Source organism: Falco cherrug, chromosome W (assembly GCF_023634085.1).
Source record: "Falco cherrug isolate bFalChe1 chromosome W, bFalChe1.pri, whole genome shotgun sequence".
Taxonomy (NCBI): domain Eukaryota; kingdom Metazoa; phylum Chordata; class Aves; order Falconiformes; family Falconidae; genus Falco; species Falco cherrug.
In genome coordinates this window covers 16,745,679-16,768,502 of record NC_073719.1, presented here as the reverse complement: position 1 = coordinate 16,768,502, position 22,824 = coordinate 16,745,679, and the positions used below count along the sequence as shown (strand labels likewise).

At 48.5% G+C, this 22,824-nt stretch overlaps 1 pseudogene; it reads right to left on the bottom strand.

Annotated features, from left to right (window-relative positions):
* The window catches only part of LOC129734545 (hydrocephalus-inducing protein homolog), a 73,231-nt pseudogene that overhangs the window by 28,464 nt on the left and 21,943 nt on the right, over window positions 1-22,824 (bottom strand).

Sequence of the window (22,824 nt, the reverse complement as noted above, 5' to 3'; positions counted from 1 at the left end):
TCACATTCCTGCTACCCCACGGGGAAGAAAGAATTGCTGGTTAAAAGGATACACTTCACTACTCACCCTTGCGGGCTACTGCTACACAGGCGTACCAGCCCTAGGACACGGCAGGAGCCAGCGGTCTGCCGCGGCTAGCATATTCTCCATAAGATGGCAGTTGAGTCAGATCATGGAAAACTACCGTGGATGCTTGCCAGGACAGAAATGCAACTATGCAGTGCTGTGAACGCGATATTGCAACACTGCTGGCTTAATGTCAGCCTCAGGCAGTCTGCAGCTGGCAGGTGGCATAAAATACAGACGGTGGATGTATGATGATCCAGCACAAAAACTCCTGCTGTTGTGCCCTGGCTTTGCTACAGCATATGCCAACGTGATACCCGAGGGGACGGCACACCATGACTCACCGCTACAGAAGTGACCTCAATAAGGAGACCAACCATAAATAGATGCAGATCCTACTTCCCCTCCCTCAGCCCCTAAATAATGTGAATCTCCTCGACCTCCACCAGCCTGAAAAGGAAAAAGCTGGTCTTGGAAAGTGGGGCACCACCAACTGTCGGCCTGCTTTGTTTGGTGGAGGGAGAAGGTGATCCATGGAAAGGAAATCACTGCTCAAAGCACACCAAAACCCCCAAAGGCAGAGCTGGCAACACAAGTACTGAAGTGACTCCCCAAAGTGCATCCTGTTAGTTCAGGGCACTCAGGGAAAAGGCAACGCCAAAGCCAGCATCTGCCCCTTCCCACAAATAACCGAACCCACAGCGAGCGGAGGGATGGACCATAGCTCCCACTGGAGATGGCGCCTTCTGCCAAAAACCAAAGTGCTCTGCAGTCCCCTCTCATTTGGATGGGGACCAGCTGGGCACCTCAGCTGAGGTGGAGGTTTGCAGGAACAAATATCGCTGTTATCTCCTGGCCCAACCTCTGCACCAACAGCAGTAGCACTTGCGTAACCTGCACATCTTGAAGACCACCTCCATCGGCTCAGAGCTGACACGTGGCACTGAGGAGTCGCTACCAGGCAATGACAAGACAGTGATGACTTGTCAAGGTAAGAGCAATGATTACAAATCCTTTTCCTCCCTTTCCTCTGGTTTCCATTTCCAAGGAGTCAGCTCCCACGTGTCTGTACTGTGACTTACAGCTAAGCTGTGGTGGGGAAGGTGCAGCAAAAAGCAAGGACTTTGTCCTTTGAGAGCCACCTGGGCTTCTACCACAGATGCCTCTGCTGACATACCATGCATCTTTGCAAAAATAAATCAACTTTGAGACGCACTCAGGAAGTCAGAGTTACAGAACAGCTTGTTTCCCACAGGCTTGGACGGCTGCTCAAAACGTTCATGGTCACAGGCTGACTGCAAAACCGCTCCTCCTCTTTTCTCTTATTATTTTCATCAGCAAGTTAACCTTATACAGGCCGAAATAGCCTGCTGCAGCTTCCACTGAGAGCAACCCCTGGCAGCTAACGGCCCGCTTACACAGCAAAGCTGCTGCACAAACCCTGCAAAGCCACCCTGCCCAGAGAGCCTTTCCAAGGCTATCGTCCCTCCAGCGGCCTCCTAACCTCCAGCCACTTGTTCCAAGGGTTTGATTCTTTCTATAGGGTGCTCCCAGGCACCACAGGTGATAGGTGGGAAGAGCAGCCGCCGCTTTTGGCCAGAAGGTCTGAGGCAGCAAGGTCCCAGCTCTGGTGGGGCCCCTCCAGCAGATTTACACGGCGCTGCAAGAAGGGTCTCTGTCCACGCTACAAGTTACGGGACTCTCACCGGGGAGAAGGTTGTGGAAGTCAGCAGCAGTGGATTTTTAGATTTTACATTTGATAGGAAAAAAGACTAACATTTGATGTGAAGACACCCGTACGCCAGGGGGGAAGACAGACATCAGCAAAACTATGAATGTGAAACCCATTGTTCCATAAATCATGGAATTAATGGAAATCTAAAGACTGATAATGCTGAACCAGCCAGGAGGGGAACGACTCCTGTAGTATCCCACTTACACCCAGTCCTAAGCAAACTGTAACATCAACACAGCCATTCAGGAAAGGTTTCCACTCAAGGCGTGACGCCAGGCTACACTCTGGGTCCGTACAGCGCTACACGGAGCACCAGGACTCAGCGGGCAGCCAGGCTGCTGGACCTCACCCTAATGCACTTCAGGAGCCCAAGAGCAGGTTAAGCTCGTTATGGAGACCTAGCCCAGTTGTAATGAAGCAGGAGCCCTGGGACATGCTCCAAAACCAGCTGGCACAGCTCAGGCGATCGGCTCCCGCTCTCTGCAATACCCCTGCTGCTCTGACACAGGCTCTTGGTCCCATCATGCTGCTCTCAGCTGCAGTGGTGTGAAACTGCAGCTGTGCTCACATGGGGGGCTCTCAGCCTCATTCGGGCTACAGGAGTAACCGAGAAGAGAACAAGATCCCCTTCCTTAAAAAAAAAAATAGTTTCACCTACTATAAAAGAAAGAAGAGGCTTGGATTATTCTAGCGTTTGCAACAGGATGAGAAGGGATTTTGCATTGCTCAGGCAGCAGGCATTCTTCATCTCAGACCATGCAAATACTCAGAGTCAGGGCTCTGTTTCATTGAAGGACATGAGGTTTTGATTGCGCAAACACAAAAGCCAAAAGTTTTCTCCAAGTCTGCAGTGAAACTCAAAAAGTTCGTTTAAAGCTGCCAGCCTTGCGTGCAGGCTCACAGACGATGCTGGGAGGGAGAGTCACACATGGTATAAATCCAGATTATATGAAGCGATTGGTCTTTCCGTGATTAAACGGGCTGAACTTGGCCTCCTTTCCACAGAGGACCTTTTCATTCTTCAACAGGTGAACTAATGCCCATGGTTAATCCCCATACGCTACGTGTAAGGCCTGCCCTTATATATAATAATCAGTACCCCTGAACACTGTAAGGACGCTTATGAAGTGCCCTTAATTTATAGCCCTTGCAGCAGAGCTCAGCTTTAGGCAGGCTCTCGCCGCCTGCCAGGAGCTCACTGTTTAGAAACGCTTTTTGCAACAACCTCTCCCAGCCCCACTAGAAACCTCATGTCTTCCCTCTCGGCACATCAAGACGCTGATGCGGGTATCTGCCAAGTGACCTCATTCAGGGAGGAGGAGGAGGAGGAAGAGAGGTTCTCAGCTATCACTTACCACCGGCTCAATGGCAAAAATATCACTGGAGAAAAGCATAGAGTCTTCTCGCACCTTTGCCCTCTGGTTCTGGAAGGCACGGGAGAGAAGGGCAAGGTGTTCTTGGAGCGTGGGGTCCATTGCACACTGCTTGAGAAAAGAATCCCTCTCATTCTCCTCCTGCTTCTGCAGCCTGCGACAGCGCCTGCAGCCATGGGGAGACACAAACCAAGCAGATCATTTAATAAACAACATATCTGCAGAGACTGTCGCGTAAGCGCAGGAGCAGCCACGCACTGGGGGAGGAACAGCAGGAGCAGCTCAGCAAGGGGCTGACCCCAAGCCACGGGGTCCCAAGCAGATCAGGTTATCACTTGTTCGCTGGCATGGCAGGTAGTTTTACGCCACACTCACGAGCTAAGAGGAGGTTTTTGAAAGCTAGCAGCCCTCAGGAGAGCCTCCTGGCTCAAAGCTACTGCCACGACTAATGGACAACCCACCAACACCCTCAGATGGCTTTTCCTCCCGTAGAGGTGCTCGGGGAGATGGATGAAGATGAAGGAGCACACACTGCAGTGCTTCGCTGGCAAGGGGAGAGCAGCTGGGATTCAGCTGCAGGTTACCAGCCTCACTCTTTTTTACCTTCCCTTTTGGACTGGCAGGGATAAGCAAACTAGATCTGCTCCACTGCCTACACTGCCACCCAGCAGAGGATCCCAGAGCATTTGAAAAGCCAACTCACGGACTTTCAGGCATTGCATCACTTCAGTGAAATTAATGGGTTTATATGCATGAAGACAGAGGCCCCGAGAGGTGAAGGGACTTTGCCTAGCATCACCCAATAACGAAGGCAGGACCAGCATCTCTGAATGCAAACCCTTACATCCAGCCTTGCAGGAGCAGGCTGGAAACTAGGACCATGCGTGGCAATCAGTTAGCTGAGGGGAATGTGCTCGGGCTTGTCTAGACAACAATCAACATGATGAGCTTGTCTAGACAGCAATTAACATAATGAGGCCTGTTTGCAGAGCACAGGGGAGCGGGAAACGGATGGCGCCAAAGTTGGCGCCAAAGTTGGCGCCAAGGAAAAGCAACATCTTGCTGTTAATTAGCCGCCAATCAGGGATTGCCTAGTATGCAAGGCTTAGCCTCAGGAACCAATTGGTTTAAGACGCGCAGCCTTTGAAAGTGTATATAAAGTTGTGCTCCTGTACAATAAACCGACATTTGCTTGCATCAAGCTGCGTCCCGTCTCCTCATTCGCCACAAATTGGTGACCCCAACGTGATACGTTTAAGGATCTAACGTGAAGGGCTCTCGAATCGCCTATCTGAGCGACATGCAGCGAATCCCACAGAACTTTGAATGATCTGCTGAAAGGAAGCAGGAGCCGGCCATAAATCCCTCCGGAGGTGAGAGGTGAGCTGTGGGGAATCCGTAATGGGGAATCAGGCTTCGTCCCCAGAAGGAGACGTTTATGAGCTTATGAAAGGTCTTCTTAATAAACATAAGAAAAATATCTCTGGACAAGACCTTAAAGCAATGCTCAGGTGGGTGCAAGTAAATATGCCCGCAGTGACTGCATCTACAATTTTTACGCGGGAACTTTGGGACGACACAGGGGTGAAATTATGGGATTCTGCGACAAAGGGCAATACTGAGTCCCACCGTCTGCTCTCTTCGTGGAGAGCTATTTTTGAGACTATGAAAGCAGAGGAAGGAGAGGAGGAGGAATCGCAAGCTCCTACAGCTCTTTCCTCATCAGCCTCTAAGTCACAGTGCTCTAGACCCCTGGGTGTCAATGCAGTGGGGTATCCGCCAGAAGAAGATCCTTTTGACCCAGGACCGATAGACCGTGAAAAAGAACCTGATTTATACCCTCCTGATCTACGTGATGTGTGGACAAAAATAAAGAAACAAGCCTTAAAGGAGGGGGATTTGGACATGGCTAAAACTATAGTTGCTCCGGTCTTGTATTCTCAGGGTCGGGCAGGGGGAGCACGATGGGAGGCTCTTTCTTTTTCGGTTGTTAAAGAACTGCGCCGCACGGTTACGGAACATGGTATTTCTTCTCCCTATTTTATAAGCCTGTTATCTTCTGTGTTTGATACTTATATCATGACTCCTCATGATTTGAAATCTTTAGCATGATTGTTACTAACCCCGACTCAGTATACGTTGTGGGAGTCGCATTGGAGAGGAGGACTGCAAGCACTCCTGCTCACGTATGTTAATCATAATGATCCTGTATTAGCTGCATTAACAATAGAACATCTTATGGGCACCGGGGCACATGTTGATCCGGTAACACAGGCTCAACACTGCCCCCGTGCGGCTCTCGAGGCAATTAGAGAAGAGGCAAAAAAGGCTTTTTTCCAGGTTCCTGATGTACAAAAGCCACAAAAAGCTTTTACTAACATCACTCAGGAGTCTCGAGAACCTTATATGCAGTTTATTGATAGACTAAAACAGGCTTTGGAACGTCAAGTAGATAATGCGGAAGCTCGGGATATATTGCTAACAAAACTAGCTGTTGAAAATGCTAATGCTGATTGTAAAAGTTATTGAAGTCTCTTCCCAACCCAAACCCCACTCTGGTGGAAATGGTGGAAGCATGTAACCGAATCGGTACGGTTGACCATAAGTTTGAAGCTATGGCTGCTGCTTTTGCAACAATGCGTGGTGTGGGGAATTGCTATGGTTGTGGTAAGCCTGGCCATTTAAAGAGAAATTGTCTTGCGCGGGCTGCGGGGAATAAACAACAACCTCCTGGTCCTGGAGTTTGTCCGACATGTCGGAAAGGGCGTCATTATGCTAATCAGTGTCGATCTAAGTATGATTTCCAGGGACAACCGATACAGGGAAACGGACCGCAGAGCGCGGGGCAGCGACGCGCGCAGACACAAGTGCCACAGCTGACATTTCAACAAGCTCGGAGAGAAGTACCGACACCTCAAGTCTCTGTCCAGCAACCTCAGGCAGCGCAGGATTGGACCTGGCAACCTCACACACAGTAATGTTGCTCGATTCCTCGGTTCATTTATTATCAACAAATGTCAAAGGACCATTACCCCCTGATACACAGGCTCTATTAATTGGTAGATCTTCCACAACATTGTCTGGTCTATTTGTTTTACCAGGTGTTATTGACTCTGACAGTGTGGACGAAATTAAAATTATGGCATGGACTCCATTTCCACCTTGTACGATACCTCAAGGTAGTAGAATAGCGCAATTGATTTTGATCCCGGCAGGGGTAAGCTCTCTTACCTCTGATCACCCTCCGCAGAGGAAAGGAAGTTTTGGATCTACAGGGTTACCTCACATTTTGTGGGTACAATCCATTTCTCCACAGCGACCTATGTATCAGTGTACCCTTATTTACAATGACCAACAAATAGCACTAAATGGGATCATTGACACTGGAGCTGATGTCACAGTAATTTCTCAAGCCAAATGGCCTCCGCAATGGCCACTGACTAATGTCTCTCAGGCACTGGCTGGGATAGGGGGGACCGGTAATAGTCGTCAGAGTTTGGAACTAATTCAAATTCAAGGACCAGAGGGACATGTGGCTTCTGTTAAACCTTTTGTGCTGCCTGTCCCTATGGTTTTGTGGGGACATGATGTATTGTCACAATGGGGAATGTCTATCCGTACACATTTTTAGATGGGGCCATTGAAGTGCGTGACACCCTAAAAATAACTTGGAAGTCTGATGTTCCTATTTGGGTGGATCAATGGCCCCTTCCTTTGGAAAAACTTCGCGCACTTCAAAACTTAGTCTCAGAACAACTGTCCAAAGGACACATTGTGCCCTCTACCAGCCCATGGAATTCACCAGTTTTTGTTATTAAAAAACAAACTGGCAAGTGGCGCTTGCTCCATGATCTCAGAAAAATTAATGATGCTATGGAAGATATGGAAGCCCTCCAACCCGGGCTCCCGTCTCCAACTATGATCCCTCGACACTGGCATCTAACTGTCATAGATCTTAAAGATTGTTTTTTCAGTATCCCATTGCATCTAGATGATACACCAAAATTTGCCTTTTCCATTCCAAGCATCAACATGCAAGCTCCGTTGCAGAGATATCAGTGGGTTGGACTGCCACAAGGTATGAAAAATAGCCCTACAATGTGTCAATGGTATGTTGCGAAAATACTCAGTCCTGTCCGAAATGCTATGCCTACTGTGTTATTGTATCATTATATGGATGACCTTTTAGTGGCAGCACAACATCACGAAGTCATGGAGAAAGCTGTAGCCCTTGTCACAGATGCCGTGAATTCGGCAGGTCTCTGTATAGCACCAGAAAAGGTCCAAAAGTTTCCCCCTTGGAAATATCTGGGCTGGCGAATAAGAGCACAAACTATTATTCCTCAACCATTGCAGATCAATACCAATGTAAGAAACCTGCATGATGCACAAAAATTACTGGGAACAATAAACTGGGTTCGACCATTATTGGGAATTTCTAATACAGACTTGGGTCCTTTGTTTGACCTACTAAAAGGGGACACTAATCTTTGTTCTCCACGTAATCTTAACCCTGAAGCAGATACATCTTTACAAAAGGTTGCCTCGGCTATCGCTTCTCGACAGGCCCACCGATGGGCCCCTGAATTACCTTTTTACTTGATTATTTTAAACCCTGCTCGACAGCCTCATGCCCTGATATTTCAATGGGACCTTCAGAACTCAGACCCCCTGTTAATTATTGAATGGATCTTTTTACCTAACCAGTCTACAAAAACTATTTTGACACAACATGAAATGTTTGCCTCTCTGATTGTTAAAGCTAGATCACGCCTGCTAACCTTATCAGGGAAGGATTTTGTCTGTATTGGCCTACCAATAACAACAGTATACTTAAAATGGCTTTATCAGCAATCAGACACCTTTGTTATGGCACTTGCCGACTATACAGGCCAAATAACTTCTCATCCACCTTCACACAAACTGTTTAACATTGATTTTCGTCTGATGTTAAAACCCAGAAGAAGCGAACAACCCTTACAGGCGCTTACTGTCTTTACAGATGGATCAGGCAAATCACATAAATCTGTTCTCCTATGGTGGGATGATCAACGGAGACGATGGGACTCGGACATAGAGACAGTCTCCGGTTCACCTCAAATAGTAGAACTCAATGCAGTTGTTCGTGTTTTCCGGAAATGGAACGTACCACTCAACCTTGTTACTGATTCTGCTTATGTTGCAGGTATTGTTACACGAGCTGAAGCTTCTGTGCTGCGGAATGTTTCACATTCACAACTTTTTACCCTGTTACAGGAACTTATTTTCCTTTTGGACTCTCGATCTGCACCTTATTTTGTTATGCATATTAGGTCTCATACCTCACTACCTGGTTTTCTTGCAGAAGGCAATCGACGAGCTGATCTACTGACATTACCAGTTCAAGTACTGCCAGACCGTATTGCACAAGCTAAACTAAGTCACTCTTTTTTCCATCAAAATGCTGGAGCTCTTAAGCGACAGTTTGACCTTACTTCTCAACAGGCCTCAAGTATTATTGCTGTCTGTCCTGATTGCCAAAAACACTCTTTCCTATCAATTGCTACAGGAGTTAATCCTAGAGGATTACAAAGCCTACAATTATGGCAAACAGATGTCACACATTATTCTGAATTTGGTAACCTTAAATATATCCACTCTTCCATTGATACATTTTCAGGTGCCTTGTTTGCCTCTTGTCACACAGGAGAAAAGGCACGAGATGTTCGTAGACATTTAATGCGTGCTTTTGCTACTTTGGGTATTCCCTTAAAGATAAAGACAGATAATGGTCCAGCTTATGTTTCAACCACTATCAAAACCTTTTTTGCCCTATGGGGTGTAACTCATATTACTGGCATTCCTCATTCCCCCACCGGTCAATCTCTCATTGAACGGTCTCATCAGTCTCTAAAGCGTTTATTACAACAACAAAAAGGGGGAATGGGAATGGCTATTCCGGAGGAACGGTTACAGAAAGCATTGTATGTTTTTAATTTTTTGAATTGTTCTTTAATAGATAACAATCCACCGATAGTAAGACATTTTACTGCAAATGCCTCCTTCGAGGCACGGGTTAAAGCCCCAGTATTGGTCCGAGATCCAGAAACAGGTAAAATTATGGGACCATATCCTCTTGTTACATGGGGAAAAGGTTATGCTTGTGTCTCTACAGAAAAAGGACCTAGATGGATCCCAGCGAAGAATGTAAGACCTTTCCGTGAACCTTTATTGCAGACAACTGATACCGACACCGACCCTACAGAATGAAATAAAAACTGTGTGAAGATTACTGTTTAGATATAGTTATGTAACTACATGAATGATTTCTGCCCTGAGCCTGGTGGCGCATACAGCTGCGGTTTGTGTCCGGGCTCAGAGATGTAAATAGGGGCTTCTCTGTTATGGTAAAGTGTCTCTCTTTGCATAAAAAAGAGAGGGAATGAAGGGAATGACCCCAGAGGTGTGTTCAAAGAAGGCATGCGATGTTTGATGTTTCGAACTTTTTGATTGAACCAGTTCTTGTTTGGTGTGCCCTTCCATCTATGTATAATGTTAATTTAAAAGAAAGATGATATTGTTTACACTTTGTCGATAATTGTCTTTCTGTAGATGTTAATGTAGTAGGAGGCTATGATAGGAACGTGTATCGCAGCGGTTCTTATCTTACCCAGAGTAACAGTAGGAAAAGCATTAAAGAGTTAAATCACCTTGTTTGGTAGGAAGTTAAGAATGTGAGTCAAAATTGCTACTGCCTTTGTTGTTGGTTCAGGGACATGGCTGTGAGGATTTTGATGGTATGTGCTGCGTGGATTTTAGGCGCCCCACTGCAGCAACATGTTATCAAAATCTGAGAAAATTTCAGCCTTTGTAGCATTCATTCACTCAATTGGCAGTATTGTTTGTTTGCTATTGCCTTGGTTGCTGTCATGTTTGCAAGGGCCCTGCAGAACATGGCAAACCTGGTACTAGCTGTTCAAAAAGCAAAAAGGGGAAATTGTAAAATTGTACGGAACAAGGACAGTGGGTTATTTTGACATTGATATCATGTCTTAGTTGGTTTTTTATTTGTTCTATTACTTGTGCCTTGGTTTTGCTCGGTTTCAGGGGTTCTTTTTGTGCAACAGGAAGGGGGAAATGCAGGAGCAGGCTGGAAACTAGGACCATGCGTGGCAATCAGTTAGCTGAGGGGAATGTGCTCGGGCTTGTCTAGACAACAATCAACATGATGAGCTTGTCTAGACAGCAATTAACATGATGAGGCCTGTTTGCAGAGCACAAGGGAGCGGGAAACGGATGGCGCCAAAGTTGGCGCCAAAGTTGGCGCCAAGGAAAAGCAACATCTTGCTGTTAATTAGCCGCCAATCAGGGATTGCCTAGTATGCAAGGCTTAGCCTCAGGAACCAATTGGTTTAAGACGCGCAGCCTTTGAAAGTGTATATAAAGTTGTGCTCCTGTACAATAAACCGACATTTGCTTGCATCAAGCTGCGTCCCGTCTCCTCATTCGCCGCACAGCCTTGAACCACTTCAACATTCTTCTCTTTTTGGCCTTCTCCACAGAGCTTTGACACAGGTCACCTCTCCCTTAGTTGGTAGTTGTAGCAGCAATCATTCTAGTGTTTAAAGCTCGCAACCGAGAGGTGAGAAGGGAGCACTGCTGCAGAGCACTTGCTTCCCAGCTGGCACGTGGATGTGCCCCCTTCACGCTCCAGTCCCCTGGCCACCAAGGACCAGCAGGTGACTACTCGAGGGGGATGAGGGGAAGGCTCCATACACAGCACATCAGGGCAACGTGGTATAAACAGGACCGCAATCACCACCCAGCTAAATTCCAATACATTTAGAAAGGAAACACAGCCATGGACATTACTAGCAGCACGCAGACAGAGCCTCGGGCAAATGCTGTCACCAGTGCCAAAAATACTTTCTTTGGCTTGCTCCCTGTGGAGTGTCATGAGAAATGTTTTTCCACGGCTGACCTACAGCGCTGTGCATGAGGGGGGCTTCCAGGCACAGAGATGAGCAACCCTCAACTAAGCCTTCATCAACAGACAATAATTCCATTGTTGAATCCCAGAAAGTCCTGCAGGAGGGAGACAGAGCAAACCCCTGGGTAGACCTTGTGATGATCCAGGTCTTTTGGGGTGACAGCCAAGCGCAGGGTGCTGAACTGCCTCCTCCCATCGTAAAAGTCCTCTCTGCTCTGACATCTCAAAAGCTTCTGCTACAGCAGGACAGTGGCCTCGGAGCTATGACCACCCCTAAGACTGCAAGTAAGGAAGAACAAAGCACTCTGCTCAGAGTATAGAACGCGAGCTGGCATAAGATCAAGTGCCATTGGAAAAAAAATGGGTTGAAGTTAACGGTGGGGAAACCTGGTTGCTTCTGAGGGGAGAGAGGATCACTCAGGGTCCCATCTGAGATAGGCAGGTGGGAAGAGATGCTAAAAGAATGGCGCAGGGACGTACTAAGAGAAGGTCATGAGACTTTTTCTGTTAACACACTGATCTTGCACAGAAGTCACACACTGCGCAATTAAAAACAGAGAAGAGTGGAAAACCAGTTTTGGCCTTCAAGGCATTTCTGACCTAATTACACTGAACTTTATTTGCTCAGAAGCCCTTAAAAAGTGCTCCAGTTGAAGGCAGTTTCCTGACCAGCTCTGGGTTCAGACTAACTCCTATACACCTACAGCCATTCAACTCCGAGAAGTCACACAAGGACTCCCTAAATCACCCCAGCTTCTAAGTGTCATTCCCAGTGCATCCCCTTGGGCTAGAAGTGTTTCCCTGCTGCCCCAAACGGAATTTCAAAGCTTCAGAGACACCCTGTGGAGAGCCTGCCCCACCTCTCAGCACCACGAAGACACAGGTGCTGATGCCCAAAGGCACTTCCAAGTCCTGTGCTGCCCTGCCTTCCCCGCAGAACCCTCCACCTCCGAACTCTCCCCAGCCCCAGAGAAGGGGCAGGGATACCTCGTTGTGCTGGAAGCCGGGACAGCGCAAGGCAATTCAGCATCCTACAGCTGGATGGCCTCAACGTTTGGGGCCAGCAAAGCACCCTGCCCTGCGCACTACTGGACAAGAAGGCTGAAGAAGGTTGCCATCTTATCAAAGCTGGAGGGGAAGAAACTGCAGTGAATATCACAGCAGGTACGCTGCCTGCAGCTGTTAGGTGCTACCGCTCAACGCCGTCCCAGGTAAGGAGTGCCGACACCTTCCTCAGCCTCACAGACCCTCTGCGAGCCCGGGGACCTGGCCTCACGGACTTAGGGCTCCCACAGATGGCAATTTGCTCTCCGAGGAAATGCGACCTTTCCTCCCCAAAACATGAGCTGGAACATGGATGGAAACGGAATGGGAAGCACTGAGCTCCATTACCCTGAAGCCCAGGGACACACACCCTGATGTCATGGATGGTTTACTTGTCCTACGCCATTCAAAAAAGCACCAACATCCCTCTGAGGCCATACGTTAGTTTTACCCTTGGGCAGCATGTCTTACTGAAATGAATCTTCCCAACGAACCTCAGGTTCTCCTGATCCTCCTCTTCTTGACTAACAAAAGCCTTCCACTGGAGTGGGCTATGACTTTACTCCGATTGTGGATGACCACGGATCTGTGGTTTGACAGCGTGATGTAGGTCTTCCCAGCTGTCAAGGAGTTCCTGTCTAGCCTGATGTTGACATCTTCAACTACTGCAAAATGAACTCCACGAAAACTATCATGATCTCCCTGTCTAAACCCATGGCCAGGTGGGTCTTGAAATAATGGGTATAGTTCTGATCTTAAAAACCAGACTGAAGCCTTTGAAATTTCTGCCCTTCTCCAAAGTACAGAGCAGCTTCTATACGAAGACTGAACAGGATTCCTCAACCTAGAAACCACACAGGAGATAGGTAGGTTTGTAGAAGTATGAATGGCCTGGGAAAAAGTGAACGAGGAAAAAGTTGTCACAATTTGTTGTAAAACAGGAACCCGAGGGCCTGAAATGGTATTAGTTAAAATGAGAGAAAAGTAGTTCTAGTACTTTTCCAAGGAATATTCCTTCCTTTGGAACGTACTGCCATAGGTGCCTACAGACGCTCATCGCTATAAATCCACAAAGCAACTGGACAAAGGCTTGGAAGGTAAAACCATCAGAAGCGATTAAACAAAGACGTGAATAAAGCCTCCAGCACAGAAAAATGCTGCCTCCAAGGCCCACGAGGGAGAAAGCATATGCACTGCCTGCTTCTACACGCTTTGCTAAGCATCCCCTACCGCTGCTCTCCTGGAGAGCACTTACACTCCCGGCTGCAGGCACCGAGGACGCTTCTGAAGGCTGGAGGGCTTTGCCGGAGCACCTTCTACCACAGAGAGAAGGATCTGGCATCGTGCTGACTGTGTAAACCCACAAACCTCCCGGTACAGACGAGAGCGTGCGGATGCCAGCGAGCCAGGGGGGAGCAGCAGGTCTTTCTGCCAGGCAGATAAACTGACACAGCAGAGCTGTCAGGGTTGGCCCAGGGCAGCTGCAGGCTTCATGGCCTGGGTGCCAAATTGGATGTGACATTTATTTAAGACTCTTGATGGTTTAATATATAAGTCTGGAGGAAAAGAAAAAAACAACAACAAAACAATCTCTGTACTGTACCAGCAATGTAGCCCTAGGTATTTCACTTGATGGGGTAATGTCCGTGGGCCTGTGCTTTGGGACGCTTTGCTGCCATGGAAGCACATTTACTGAATCCAGACGTACCTGCCCTATCGTTACTTACACAACACGATGATCTTATTACAGGCTGTCAGCTCTCTCATTCTTACATGCTTTTGACGTATTTCCCAGAGACAGCAGGACACAGCTCACTCTGCAACCTGAACAAAGCAACACCTGAACTTGAAATTAAAAGAGAGGCTTCTTATACAGCAGTAGAGCAGGTGCTTTGGGCTGTGCACTCCTGAGCGATGCTCTCTGAGACAGCGGGAACACCACCGTGTTTTATTCCAGCATCCATCTGCATGGCTATGGCCACCGGTATCTTAGCACATCATGGTAACTTCTAACTATCTGAAAGTAAGAAACCCAGCACTGGGTCATCCTCTGGGGGGCCTGTTGTGCAGGAGGAGAGGGAATTTACAGAAGAGCTAAAATATCTTTCTGAATATTAAGCAAACCCTTGAACAAGATTTCAAAACAAATTTCAGGTTTTATGAAGAATGCGTTCCCAGCATTCAACAGCCAGTACCTTCCTCCATCGATTACTGCTCTAAATATTAGGAAGCTGGTAGCCAGATGGATTAGACTGAAGAGAAACAAAACAGCACTCTGCTGCCTTTCGTCCTCACCGTAATATTCTCCTTCTATCCCTGTAACTCCCTCCTCGCTGAATTTGGATTTTAAACCTTTTTAGGAGTGCATGACAGTCAGGTTCAGAATATTTGGGTAACAGGGAAAGCAAGTTTAAGTTAATTTGCCCAGTTTGTCAGAAAACTATGCCTGGCTCTCACCTCTTCTAAAAGAGACAGGTCCTGCTGCTTTTTCACTGAAAATACAAGCAAGCAACGAAAGCCGAGCTCTTCACTCAGAAGAGTGTCATTGTACCTCCACATCAATCCCCTGAGCAGTTCTTTTGCTCCTGCTGCTATCACGATACCCAACTGCCTCACCATCGCCAGCATATTCTGGGTTTTCAAACAGCATGCAAAGGTCTGCTGGTACCACTTCACCACCGGAGAAGGGAGTCACTTCACCAGGCTAACGATCTCTGGAAAGCGAGAGGAGTCCCCTGCGGCGGGATCCAGCCCTCCCCACCATATGCTTTTGGCTGCACCTCCCACAGAGCTACCTCGGTCAGAGCCAGGAGCGCTGCTCTGAGCTGTTTTGCTGTCAGGAAGCTAATGGCATCACCTACAAAGTGTGCTGGGTCTCTGACAAAGGCCACCTGTCAGTCCCCACGCTCGTATTTCCAGCACTAGAGCAAAACACAGGGCAGTGACAGTCATTTTTAAGTGCTTCTCTGAGGCAGTGCTCATGAGCTACCTTCAGACATCATTAAAACCATCGTGCTAGTTACTCCAGCCCTAGGAGCAGCTTGTTTATAAACCTCACCATTAAATAACTGCTGCCAACACAGGGGTTTCTACAGGACCATTGCCCAGGCTACAACAAAGCTCAGGGCACCCTAATCATCACTGCTGCCACAGCTGATGCTGTCAACAGCTAAAGCCCCCAGCAAAGCCCCCTCTGAGCCCATGCAGCCCATCGCAAGGAAAGGATCTGCTACCCCAGAGCACTGCAAGCCACCGTGAGACAACAGATGGGCAGGAAAAGGGAGATGGAGAGCAATGACCAGCCACAGCGTCTACGGGACAGGTCGCAGGCTCTTCAGACGGCTCTCCTGCACTTAGGAGTCACCTTGCTTTCCACCAGGCTCCTTGCTGTGCATCCTCCTGTAATGGAGCACCCAAAGTATTCCCCATTACCTCCTCCGCACCGTGCTTAGGAAGGGCTGTTGGCTTTCTTACAGGATGAAATACTCCAGCGCAGGAATATCTGGGAGCCAGCACAGAGCCTTTGTGCTGCCCAGTGTGAAGGAGCCTCGCAGAACGGACTGAAAGGACAATGAAACTGTTGGATAACACAAGACAGCGCTGCCGCATATCCAGGATGCCGTGGGCTATTTTTAATCATTATTGGTACTACAGCCATGATACGCTGGGGTTGCTGATCACTGAAACACTGCTTTTGGCCCACGGGGAAAGACAGGGCAGGAACCTTCCTTCTGATTGCCTGGCAAAGACATGCTTAATACGCCACTTCATAAATCAATCACCCCTCAAGCTACTCTTCTGCTTCTCAGCAAACGCTGATTGATCCACCAGGAAAGGAGACTAATGAATGGTCAGTTCTGCCCCGAAACGCATCCAGGGTTCATGGCACCTAAGAACATACTAGTGATTTCCACTGATGATAGAAGAGACAAGCTGCAGTCCAGGATGCCCTGCAAAGAGATGAAAACTACATTCTCCCAGAAATCCTTCACAGGCTAAGAACGGGATAGGCGGCGTCACATGGAAGTCTGCCTCTGGGGATGAACAAAAGAGCCAAAAGGAGACTTTTAACTCCAAATAACCCTCCGAGCACCCACCCCCAAGCCGTGCTCATGCAGTCAACGCCACGGGTTGCTTTAGCAGCATTTTTGTCAGAAGGGGTGTTACATAGTTTGGGAGATATAAAGCCATGACTAACAAAAAAAAAGATCAAGCAAATGAAGCACAAACTTAATTCCTCTTCTTCTACCCTCAAAGCGACAGACCATCAGCTTTGAAACAGAAGGCCCTAGAGAGGGGCGAAGGCCATACTCTGTTTGCAAGAAATTTAACAACCTTATCTAAAACAGTATATATAAAGAAAAATCATTGTTACAAGCAGTTGTGGAAAAGGGGAACAAAGACAGGAAACAGTTGTTAACTGTTAGCTGATCTGACATAAAGGAACACTTTGGAGACCAATTATACTCACCCATCAATCTAATTGATTTGAACCATAAAAGCCTATATAACCAATTATTTGTATAACGTATTAGTTACCAGTCCTCAGTCCGTTGCAGCACTGCTACGATTAAGATGCAAAGTCAACATATAATTGCACAAACTCCTATTTACACCTTTTTTTGCCTACAGTATATGCCACCCTGCACTCGCTTTGAAGCAGACGTACAAGAACATAAAAGTCCAACAGAAACTAGCCAATCCTGCTGGGAATTCTCACAAGTGAAGGAAGAAAAGCACAACATGCACCCACGACCTGAGGCAAGCAGAAAGGAAAATCCCTCTGCAAAGTTCTTAAATGCCTGGCAGTCCAAGGAAAAGCTAGAGCAGCCTCTTGTAATAACCACGGTGTCAGAGCCTGGCTTACACCTCAGGATAACACGGGAAACAAGATCTTTAAAAACTCACCAAACAAAACAAGTTTGTCTGCATCTGCTAGCACTAAACACAAACGGAAATAATTACATCAGTTCACGCACTACAGTAAAGCTTTGGAGCCAAGAGAGGCTGCTGCTTAGGGAAGCAGAAGGTTTCCCCACCTCTCAGCACTGGTAAGAAGCCACTACCAGCCTGCCCGGTGTTGAAGGATCGGAGAATTGCACGGCAATGAAGAGCTACAGACCTGACCACCAGTGGCACACAGTGGTGGCCACCAGAAGCTATGGGGCTGTTGCCGTGAATTTAGCTCGATAGGAACCGAACACACTGCGACATCAGAGCCCCTGTGAACGCTCACACCAGACCAAGGTTAAAACCAGAAATGGTTTTGGCATTCCCACCCTGGTACCCTGCACGACACAGGCACAGCTCAGGTCAAGATGCAGCGAGGCAGAGGGTTTGCTCAGGCAAGTCCTGAGCCTCCTCCGCTCCAGCTGGAGTCAGCACAAACCGCGAGGGCTCAGCAACCTGAGTGATCTCAGGAACGTGAAACGCAACACAGCAAGGGCTGAACTTCAGCTAAACCCTGCTGCCTATCCACATCCATCCGTGGGTTTGCAGAGAGAAAAGACAAAGAAAAAGGCTTGATCTAGAGGCTAAGTCAATAGGATTTTCATTTTGTTTTCAAACAAATTCCTGGAAGCTACTGATGGTAGTGCCAGCCTGGCAAGATGACAAGACCTTCGGTAGAAAGGGGGTTCTTAAAGGAAAGAGAAGAGAGGCATGCAGAGGTGGTTGTCTTCTCCAAAGTCTGCACAAAACCACAGACTAATATCACAGCGAGGTAATGTTTTACTCTTGCGAGTAGCTGAGATGCCCACAGGTGATGGCACATCCATGCTGCCGTTACTTGTTCAGCCTCAAACATCAATAAACACGTAGGGCTGGGATTTAATGAGCTTCCTGCGTGTGTACAGTGGCCACTAACACACCGCCAAGCCCTTGCAGAGGTGGCCTCATTTACCAAAGTAAGCTGATTCAGCTAAGCCCAGCATCAATTTCAGCTGAAGAAAGGGATTCAGCATCCCAACACACCGACATTCCCGGCTGGGAACCCCATGCTGATCTGTGCAGGAGCTGAGCAGTCAGCAACGCCCCTGACAATTCCCCTCGGCCCATTTGCAACGCGATGCAGCCCCTACCACAGTTTCCCACCGCGGCCGAGATGCACAGGCTGTGCTTGCCCTGCTGCCAGACGAGCACACCCGGTTCTGTAGTTACCGTCATCTTCACCAAACCCAAATGGCTCTAACACACCACATCAAACTCTCTGTCGTGCCACAGGTGACTGAAGAGCTCCACATCAGCTCCCTAATTAATCGTGTTTCATATGCTTTGATTTTTCCTGTGATCTCATGCCTCATTTTCCCCCATTTGTGATGAAACCTCGGTGCTTTCTCAAGCTGGCGGTTATCACTCACAGCTCCAGAGGCTGCTGCAGCACAGAGAAGCTGCCTGTGGTTAGACCGAGAAGGGCAGAGGCACCTCAGGGCAGTGGCTCGGGCCATCCTGCGTAGGGCAGACGACCCAGATCCTCTTCTGACATCCCCTGCCACCCTGAGCATTGCTGCCGCACTAAATACAGTGATCCCCAGCCAGTTCTTCCAGATCTACCCAAGAAATTCTTTTGTTATTATTTTTTATGCTTACGTTGCCCTAAGGAGATCTTGTCTATCATGCAAGTGTTGGTGCTGGCTTAGAGGAAGGGGAAGATCTGAGGCCAGCTCATCACGCTTACTGACCAACCCAAACCACACATCCCAGTAGCTCTCCGGTGCTCAGTACCAAACCCCCCTGCAGCAGCCCCCCGCGTGCGGGCAGCCTAAGCAGCAGCTGCTGGCCAGCCTTCGGGACTGGGGGGCTGGCGGGACCCTGCCAGGGAGGAGACGGCTCCGGCAGGGCTTGCTTCTCCACGCTGCAGGCTGGAATCACCACCCCTGACGCGTTTGACAAACACACAGATGTGGTGCTTCGGGACACGGTTTAGTGGTGGGCTTGGCAATCCGGGGTTAAGTTGGACTTGGTCATCTTCAAGGTCTTTTCCAACCTCCATCATTCTATGATTCTACGAGGCTGCTGGCATCTGCCCCACGCCTAGCAAGCAGCAATGGGGAGGAAACGGTGCTGGGGACCCCCTGCTTCCAGGGCCAGGCAGCAAAGCCCAGCGGCGGGGGAACAAGGCAGCCAGACCCCTCCCTGACCCAGGGCAAGGCAAGCTCTGCTCCACATCCAGCTCCCCGCGTGCTGCACTGAAGAAGCCTATTTAGCTGCTCCCTCCTGCCATATAGGAATAACCTGAATCTGGCACAGAGCAAGTTTTGCTGCCCAGGGCTCAGGAGGGGAGACATGCCTTCACCCACTTCCTACGGGGACAGGAACTGAGCCAGCGCAGGAAAACTCACTCTGATTAACAACCACGGAGCCAGAATCAGACCCTGCTCGCACTTTCTACCTGCCCTTGAAGTAAGCAATTGAGGAGCCGAGGCTGAACTCCCCCATCTGTGCCCTGGGCGTGCAGAACCACAAAGGATGCTCTGAGCCTGGGTCTGCCATCCACAGCAAACAAGCCAAGATTTGCTTTAGCACAGCTCCTGCTCAGCAGCTGTCAGCCCTCCTGCAAGCTGTGTGGGAAGTTGAGGGAAAACAGGGTATTCATCTGCCAAACACCTAGACGGTTCCTCAGCAGGCTTTTAGCACAAGGCTGGAGGCTTCCAGCAGGACTAAAACCACCGAGAACTACTCCTGAGCCACACACGTTACCTCTCTTCTGGGGAAACCGCTTTTTGGGGCTCTGAACCAAGGGGAGACAGAAGAGTAATGGAATAGGCAGTTCTGCTTGAGGGCTGCCTCCTCTTGGGTATGCTGTCTCCTAAAATACTCCTATGGGCATGGGTTCTGATCTCCCCCCTCAAAGAGGGTGAGATCCTGCCCCACGCTTTTGCTTCTGCATTAGACTCACAGAGCTACTGAAAGAGAGCCATCTGCATCACTACTTTTATTACTGACAGCAATAAAAGCATCTCAATATATAGCGTCCGTCAGCCACGCACAAGCTCAGTGGTGCTTTGCTAATTACTGAAGTTTTCTGTGCTGACAAAGAGATGCCAAGGGATGCAGCAACCGATGGGGAAAAACTGCACAGAGGAATTTCAATACCGCACCACAGATCCCCTGGGCTAGAAGCGTGTTGTAGCACCTTGCCACAAGGGCCAGTGGGCACTGCTGGCACCCACATACAGGCACAGGATCTGGTCCTACACCTTGAAGACCACCCATCATACTATACTAGTACTCGTTGGAGACAGGAGCCTAATGTGTGTCAGCATTTAGGGAGCTCTGAGCAGAGAAGCAATTCTCCTTCCACAACTCCAAGCATCTCACCGGCACCTCCTGTCTCTGGCAGCCTTCTTCACCTGCATGGAGCACCTGCCGTAGACGTTATTGTTTCTGGATGGCACTGGACTGGTGGATTTGCTTTGCACCTCTGGCACACCTCTGGGAACCCGTCATGCATCTCCTCAGCCACGTGTCCCTGAGCAAAGCTCACCTTCCCACACCAAGCTGGTGCTACGCTGCCAGGTTGCAATAAATGTTGTTACTGCAGCAAACTGGGTTTGGTGTAAAATCAGCAGCACTCAGGGCAAGCAGCTTGGGCATCATCTCACTTGAGCAGGACTTGACAGCTGAAAGAGTATCAAAACTTCATGAATACTGACTTGGTTGAGACTAGGACTTACCTCCATAAACTTATTTTCCCACATCCACACGGTCCACACAGGGTGGGCTGAACGTCATCTGGGAAAGGCCAAGTGACCGACAGGACTTTCAGTGGTATTGAAACCTTTTCCAAAGCTGTACGAGTGCTTCGCACGCAGGTTTCAGAAACCCTTTCAAGTACCATAATCTGATGTTAAGGTGCTGGACAGGGATATGCTGGAGCCCAGAACATCCCAAGTCACCCTCATTTCAGTACGAGCTGGGATTTTTCACACCCAGACACATGTACACAGGCGAAAAGGAGGAGTTTAGGCATGTAAAGCACTGAAGGACAAGTTTTCATTGTAAATCATTACGCTCATAGCAGCAAACATTTTCTCCACACTCATCCATAAATTTGTAGCAACAGAACCGCCACCACACACACAGTCTATCCCGGGGACAGTACCTGTGCTCCTAACCAGCCCAAAAGACACACAATTTAAATCAACCAAATCATACACTAAGGGAAAAATTGTGACTTGTTCACATGGAAGAGCTCCATGCTTGCTTAAGCAATGCTAGGGACAGATCTGACCCAGCTTCAGCAGAAATTTAAGCAATGTTCACCTGATCCTGCGTAAGTCACCCTAAGAAGGGTGTGATCCATTGAGAACGACTGCTGCCTGCGAGCAAGTCAGTACTGATACACAGCCAAGCGAGGGAAACGCGGGAAACGCCTCCCAACACCTTAAACTGCTGTTTTGCTCTTAGCACTTCTGCTTCTTAATAAACACTCTGTTGGTGGCTCTGAAAGAGCAACCCGGCTGCTTTCTGTACGTGCGTCACAGGGAGCCTGCCGTGGTGCCGGACACATTAGCCAGGGCTCGCCACGCGAGGTCAGGGAACGCTGTCTGGTGCTCTGCACTACTCCTGCAATAAGCTCTGCACCACACCTCGAAAGACTGATTGATTAAACGTTTCTGCTTCACTTTAGCAATTCATCTCAGCAGCCTTTCACTTACCTGTACGCTTCAAAGCTAGAGAGATAATCCCTTCATTATCCCCTTGCTCTCCTTCGCAATTCGTAGTTTATTTCAAAATAACTGCAACATTGTACTGGCAGGCAGGAATGAAATCCTGGGTTCATCTCCCAGGGAGCTGCACGTGTTCCTGGGAAAACACCCATCTCAGAGCCAGCAGAGGGTTTATCCCCGTGGCCTACCCACACAAATCACTTTTGCAAAGATTGACTATGGGGGAACCAGCTGTTTCAGTAAGAACAAGACTCTCAGGTTTTTCAAAGCAAGCCACAAAGATCCTGGCCCTAATTATTCGCTCACTCTGTTCCGTCACAAAGTATAAACCCTACGGCCCTAATCTCCACTGTCACTGCTCATCTGCCCCAGAGAAATTCTAGCCCTCTGAATTTTATCCTATAGATTCTGTATAGGCATACAAATAAGGCACGTTTTTGTGCTTCCCTAGCTGATATTTCAGTCACCCGTCCTAGAAACTGTCACCCAAAACAATAAGCTCCTCTGAGTGAGCATCAACCATTCTCCGTGAATATGTCAATAACTGAAAAACATTAGACAAAGCTGAAATAAGTCGTAAGGCTACATAAGTGTTTGGAAGATACAGGAGCATTTGTAACTTCCACAAACCCAAGACAACTAAAATGCTCTTTGCCGGGCTAAAGCAGCACACAGTATCCCCTCGGTTAGGACACCGCACTTCCAAGGACCAACGCTGAGGAACAGGGACAAACCAAACCTCCCTCTCAGGCGAGAGGAAACACACGCCAAGTGCCTTCACGCAACTGAGGAAGCGCCTCGTTCGGCACCACAACATACGCCTGCTGAGCCAAGGCCGACAGAAGCATTCTAACATGGCGCCTTTTCCTAAAGATATTCCCCACTTACTCCTAAGTGAAGCGTAAAGCTGATGGTGTTTCTGTGGCCTGACCTCAGCTTCTCCTAGCCTAATATAAATGTTACACC